The following is a 7124-nucleotide window of genomic DNA, read 5'->3' as shown; positions in this document are numbered from 1 at the left end:
GCAGTTCAGAAGAGTCTCCTGATGGCAGCTTGGCCAAATGCAGCTTCCTGATTGGCAGGATTAGACCTGGCACATTTAGCTGAATGTTACAGAAGTGCCCCAGGAGCCTGGCACAGGGATACTTCAAGAAGGCAGGGATGGGGAATCATAGAGTTATTAAAGATGGAAAAGCCCTCCCAGACCCTGGAGCCCACCCTGTGCCTGATGCCCACCTTGGCAAAGCCCTCCCAGCCCATGGAGCCCACCCTGTGCCCGATGCCCACCTTGGCAAAGCCCTCCCAGCCCATGGAGCCCACCCTGTGCCTGATGCCCACCTTGGCAAAGCCCTCCCAGCCCATGGAGCCCACCCTGTGCCTGATGTCCACCTTGGCAAAGCCCTCCCAGCCCATGGAGCCCACCCTGTGCCCGATGCCCACCTTGGCAAAGCCCTCCCAGCCCATGGAGCCCACCCTGTGCCCGGTGCCCACCTTGTCCCCCAGCCCAGAGCACTCACTGCCATGGCCAGTCCTGCCTTGGGCACCTCCAGGGCTGGGCACTCCAACCCTCCCTGGGCAGCCCCTTTTGGTGCCTGACGACCCTTTCCATGGAAAAGTTCCTCCTCATGTCCAAAAATAAGTAATTAATTAATTTTTTTAATTGGTGTGTTGTAGACAGAGCTCTTTCCAGGTTGTTTCAGCCTGGTGTTGGTGGGCAGGAGCAACCTGAGGATGGCAGTGATGGAAGGACTCGGCCCCTGTCCTGTCCTGTCTCTATTGATCTCCTGCAGAAACACAAGTTTGAGTTAATTCTTCAAGATCTGATCAACCTGGTCTGGTGGGAGGTGTCCCTGGCATGGACTAGATAAAGGTCCCTTTAAACCCAAACCAGTCAGTGATCTGCTGATCATCCAGCTCTTCCATGCCTGTGGATTACTGATGCCTGTTCTATAAATCAGCCACTGACCTCACAAGATATCAAAACCACTCCCCTCTTTTTAATTAATCTCATTCAAAATCACTTATTTGCTTGTGCAAATGAATCCTGTCTCAGTCCTGTCTTCTGCCAAGTGCTCCTTCTGGTGGAGAGGGAGGGAGGGAGGGATGGCTCCTGCCATGGGTATCCCTAAAAGCATCCTTTCATTTTCTTCATGAAGATTAAATTCCAGCATTTCAAGTCTGCCTTTCTCCTCTCTTTCCTTTTTAGCAAAATCTGCTTAAATTTTGCAATAAGTTCTTGAACAGCTCCAAGGCTGTCCCTGGTGAGTTGCTCCACCATTAGGGCTGCTCTTTACGGGTGTTTGCTGCTCATTTTGGTGCAATGAAGTGGCAGCCTGTCCCTGACATGATGGGTAAAAGCAGCAGTAAACTGGAAGTGAAACAGAAGTACAATCCACTGGGGAGGCACTACCACAGGTTTAATGTATTCCCATCAGAAATCACACAAGTCTTTCAGGGCCTTACGTGTTTAGTGCTAAACTTCCCCAGCCCCTGCCTGGCTGAGGGCACCTGATGTTTTACTCTGGGGTGTGTTGGGGTTTATAAGCAGGTGCTGAAGGTGCAAGAACCTCTCTGCTTTTACAAGCTCTGAGCTGGAGCTGTTGCTGCTGCTGGGGAGGGACTCTGGGGTGCTGGGAAATATTTCCAGAGGGTTGGCCATGGATTTCTTGTGGCACATTGTAATGCTCTGCAGGAATGCCTGGGCTCTGGGGTGTGCAGGTGGTGCTGAGACAGCCCATGCCATGGTACAAGGGGCTATTCCACAGAATACCCAGAGATGAAAGGGACAAAACAAGGATCAAGTCCAACCCCTGGCCCCACCCAGACACCCCAACAATCCCACCCTGTCCCATTGTCCAAACCCTCCTGGAGCTCTGGCAGCCTTGGGGCTGTGCCCACTGCCCTGGGGAGCCTGGTCAGTGCCCACCACCCTCTGGGGGAAGGACCTTTCCCTGAGATCCAACCTAAGCCTGCCCTGACATAACTCCAGCCATTCCCTCAGGTCCTGTCTCCAGAGACCTCACGCACACCTCATTACACAGAACAATTATTTATTACAATCCCTGTTTTGCTTGGAATCTTCATTCCAACAGCTGACCCAGGAGCACGTGAGCTGTGATTCCAGCCAGGCCTGTGTGTGGTGTTTGGCAGAGCAGGAGCAGAACACACTCCTGAAAATACTTTCTGCCTTGCTTTGAAATGCAATTAGAAATGGTTCTGTTTGTGCCTCTGCTGGGAGCCCAAGTTTTCAAATTGCTGAGGAGTTTTCGCTTATTTGATTTTTTTTTCCTTTCCTTTAGCCCTAGAGAATCTTTGTAAAACATCCAAGGACTTAACTTTGAACTAGAAGGCAGAAAAAAGTGGGCTGGGTGAAAGCCATGAGGTGGTAATTTAGGCTCAGTAGTAAGTGGATTAAGAAATGCCAAAATAGGAGCAAATGGACAAAATGATGAGGTGAGACAGGAAGGAAGAGCTGATTCCTCCAACAAACCCCAGATAGGAATTGGGGTGTGAGATTCCCAGTCTTGTCTCTTCATCCTGGTGCTGCTGCTCCAGTTTATCTGTTGTCTTGCACTAAAATTTGTCACCGAGTGTGCAATGGAAATACTTCTGTAATTGCCTGTATTATATGGATCATTGACCTTCAACAGTGGAGCTGCTGAAGCAACTGTCCATTTATCTGGAAAATTACCACATGGCAAGAGCACATTAGGCTGGTTCCCTCTGCTGTTTTCAGCTACTGGACCACAAGCCCCTGCCCTCGGTTCTGGTACAGCCTCAGTGCTGGAATGCAGCAGGAAAGGGAGCTGTGACAGCCCATTTCCCAGAGCAGCACCTCGGGCTGGGCCACCAGCAGCAGAGAGCCAGAAACATGGGCTGGACCATCCAAGTTAAACAGCAGCTTGAAAATGGAGATGTAAAAGTTGTAGGTGACTGAAACACTGTCAGATGATGGGCAGCTGCAGGAGCCAGTGCTGCAGCACATTGCCTAAAATCAGTGATAAACCAAGTGATAAGATCATAATACTTTATTTAGCATTTGTGGAGGCATTGACATGTGCTTTTCTTTCCCTCTGCACCAGTCAGGAGCACCCCCAGAGACCAGAGTTTGTGGCACACCAAATTCCAGCAGCTTTGCTTTTGGTGGAGTTGCTGATGGTTTTGAGGTGATCAAGGTTTGGCATTTTTATAGAATTCCAGACTAGTTTGGGTGGGGAAGGAACTTAAAGCTCATCTCATTCCACCCCCTGCCATGGGCAGGGACACCTTCCACCATCTCAGGTTGCTCCAAGCCCCGTCCAACCTGGCCTTGGACACTTCCAGGGATGGGACATTTTCCACAAATTCTTTCTAGTTCAGTCACAGGAGGTTTGGATGTATCCTGAGCTTCACAAGTCACGTTTTTGTGCAGAATTTTGTTAATTTTCAGCCCTTTGGTGGCATTAAAAATCATATTTCAGCATAGTTCTGCTCAAAGGCCTGTGTGTGCCCAGTCCCACCTCCCATGGAGTGAGAGCTGTGCAGGGGCTCTTCTCCAGCTGAGTCTGGGGGCAAGTAAAACCCATTTGTTGTTTTGTTCAGAGAAATGCACTTATGGAAATTTATTTAGTTAAAGAACTTCAGGTAAAGAGGGAGGAAATGAAACTTTTCATCCACAGTTTCATAAAGCCACCACAAAATTACTGAAATAGTCTATTTTGTAGCAAATAATGATATTTTGTTCCCATGTGTAGCTGCAGCTCTCAGCTCTGACTTTGTAAGCTGATGTTTACCAGGCAAAACAAAGGATAAAATTAGATGCTTGTTTAGTTACACTTGTGTCTTATCTTGTAACTCTGTCTGAGGGTTTAAAAAAAGACAAATGAATAAGCAGGTCCCTGGTGCCCAAGGCCACGTGCTGGCCACGCTGGGGTTGCTGGGGCAGAGCATCCTCCAGCCACTAATCCTGGGTGCTTAAAGGGAAATATTTCATGCAATCTATCTTAAAAACACAGGTTTATTGACTCTCCCTCAAGCACTCGCTGTGCCTTGAGCTTCAGACCCCTCTAGATTAATAATCCGTTTAAAAAGAAGCACTCCCCATTTCCCTTGGCTCTTGCACAGTCCTGAAGCAGTTTCTGTTGGGATTATCCAGACAGATTATTCCTTAATTTGCAGCACTTTCCCACGAGCACAGCACCCCATAATAAACCCTCTTTATCTTCTGGGTTAATGGTCTCCTGGAAATATTTGTGGTTTTACCCCTGTCTCTGGTGGGGAAGGGACTGCAGGAATGTGGAGGTGATGGAGCAAATCCCTTGATGCTTCATTTCTTCCTTCTAATAACTTTTATTATTTTCAGGGTTTTTTTCCTCCCTAACTGAAATTTCACCTAGAAATGGAAAGTTTCAAGTTGAAACACTTTAGCTGAAGGTAACAACATTCCTCCAGAGCAGGTTAAGGCATCTCCTGGGTGTCACACAGTTCCCTGTGACTGGGATGGGCCTCATCCCTCCTCTGGTACCCTGGAACAGCATCAGTGGGTGGGGGAGCTGATCTGGGAGAAGGACTTGGAATTTGCCATGTCTGACCCTTGACTTGCCAGGAAATAAAGCAGTGACTCTTCTGTGTATGTATTTTTCCCCCATATTCAAAACTTTGTGCCCAGTTTCCAGGAGTTTAGCGATGGAAATAATCAAATCTATTTTTTAAGAGCTGAAAAACTTGTAAATATCATTTATAGTTAATAGCTTTCAATGAGCTCTTTCAGAACTCATCTGGAAAGTTTGGAGATATATTTTTAAATATTGTAATTAGTTGTAATTTAATCTGGACCTTAAGCAGATGTCTTGAAACACATTTCTGGTATTCCTCTCATTTCCAATGATTTTTGTTATCCTGGGATGTGCCAGGATCAGGTATGGGAATGTTAATGCAGACCCCTCTGCATCAGGCAGCTGCTCACACCACACTTACTGTGACTTTAGATGCTGCTATAAATGAATATACTCAATTTTAATACTGTGCTCTGTCTCCTCCAGCACAGGTTCCCTCCACTGTGTTGTTCCAGTGGGATAAATCTCTGTTGAATCCTGTGCTGGAGGCAGGACATGGAAAGCCTCAGGAGGGATTAAGAGCAGCATGAGTGACCCTGAGGGGCTTGTGGTGGTTGGGAACTGGGATCACCAAAATTGGGGTGAGTTAGTGGAGAAAAGAGGGTTGTGATAAAGCATTTGTGTGGAATTCTGTGCAGAACTTGGAGCAAAAGGAAAACATTTAATCACAGGTTAGACTTGAAGTTGAATGCAATGAAGATGTCCCAGGCCAGGCTGGACAGGGCTTGGAGCAGCCTGGGCTGGTGGGAGGTGTCCCTGCCATGGCAGGGGTGGCACTGGGTGGGCTTTGAGGTCCCTCCCAACAAACCCAGTCTGGGATTCCACGATGATGAAGGGGGGACCAGGGAAGGAAGTTTCACTTTAGCTGCAGACCAGGGCATAGATTCTCTCACCTTGGATGGGCCAAGCAGCAAATGGGGCTGAGTTTTGTTCCCAGGGACAAATAAAGGTGGTATTTGAGTCAATCTGGTGTTTCTAGTCTTACATCAAGCATGAGCAGCCTCTCTGAAAGCCAGGGAGAGTGTCCTGGAGTGAGGCTGGTGCAGGGAGAGAGGGAGGGCTTGGCCAAGGACCCACCAGGGCCACTGAAAGCCACCACCCCTCCCTCTGCCTCATATGACTGAGAGAGCTGCAAACACAGAGCACTTGAAATAGTCCTGGTTTTGAGAATCTATGGAAAACTGCAATTTATCTCTCGCAGGCAATCTCTAAATATTTGCATTTTACTTGGTAGCTGCACAGAAAGAGGTGAGAGCAGGATCAGGCCACAGGCAGCCTTTGTTTTGTTAGTGAGAGGAGTTTGGAACAGGCTTCATTTTCCCTCCATAAGCCTCTCTGTGATCTGCCTCGTGCATCTGTTTCCCTTGATCTGGCTGTGTGACTGACAGCTACTTTACACCAGCATTATCTGTCAAAACATTATTTAATGGAATCCCTTCTAGAAGGAGTTTTTGTTATTATTAGAAATCAAAAAGTGGCGATAATTGAATCCCTTTGTATTCCCAGGGTAGTGCAAGGAGTAAGACATATTCACACCTAAGGGGGAAGCACATCTGGATTTCCTCCTTGCCCCAAGACCAGCTCTGCCTTTCCCTGGCACGGCTTTGATTCGCCGCAGCTGGGAGGGAGAGGAAATTTGCAGTGTGTGCATATGATCTGAGGGAAGCAATGCCACCCAGCCACCGAGGTTTCTGCTATAGGAATCACATTAAATAAATATATAGCGAGCTGCAGTGTCACAACAAGTAGATGTACAATTACGAAGACAAAATACCCCAAGGAAATCAACACAAGGCTTATTAATATCCAGGCCTGCAGAAGACAACTGTCAGACAATTGGTCAACAAGGTACATGGTATCTGTTAGACACTGACTAACCCATTATGATCTTTATGAAGTGTCCTTTTGGGGGTCTAGATCTTCAAATATGAGTTGGAAGACCCTTTTCTTTTATTAGTTGCTAAGCTCTTTATACTTTTACCATATTGCGGCAGGTTAGAAGTCTGAGCTTTATTGTCTTATGTTATTGAAAATCCAGATTCCCGCAGCCTTCTCCCTCAGGTCAAGATTTGTCTGAGAATACATTCTCATTTCTCCATGTACAAAGGCTGTCTGGAGAGAGGCAGAAAAAGATTATGACTGTAATATACTTAAATCCAATTTATTTGCCTGACTAGAAACTTCCACACTTCACAATTGCTTCCTACAGAAGATTTTGTATTTAATTCCTTCATCTCAGTAAGGAGCAGGAATGATCTTAGTCCTCCAACAGGTACAGGCTCCACACACACCTGAGCCAGAGGAAGGGGAGATGAGGAAAATAGCAAATGGACACTTATTTTGTATGTTTGCAATTTATTTTTGCTTAAGGATAATGAGTTTGAAAGAGATCTTTAAATACCCTTTGCAGAGCTGGTGTTTTGGGGCACTGGGGGGGTTGTGAACATCACCTGTGAACTGCTCAGTGCAGACATCCTTCTGCTCACAACTCCATTCTCCTGCTCCTCTCTCAGCTGGTGGTTTGAGAGAACTCATTAAGCTGCTGTGGTCACTC

Source organism: Pithys albifrons, chromosome 9 (assembly GCF_047495875.1).
Source record: "Pithys albifrons albifrons isolate INPA30051 chromosome 9, PitAlb_v1, whole genome shotgun sequence".
Taxonomy (NCBI): Eukaryota; Metazoa; Chordata; class Aves; order Passeriformes; family Thamnophilidae; genus Pithys; species Pithys albifrons.
The sequence above is the reverse complement of the archived record's forward strand: the minus strand, read 5'-3'. Positions refer to the sequence as shown.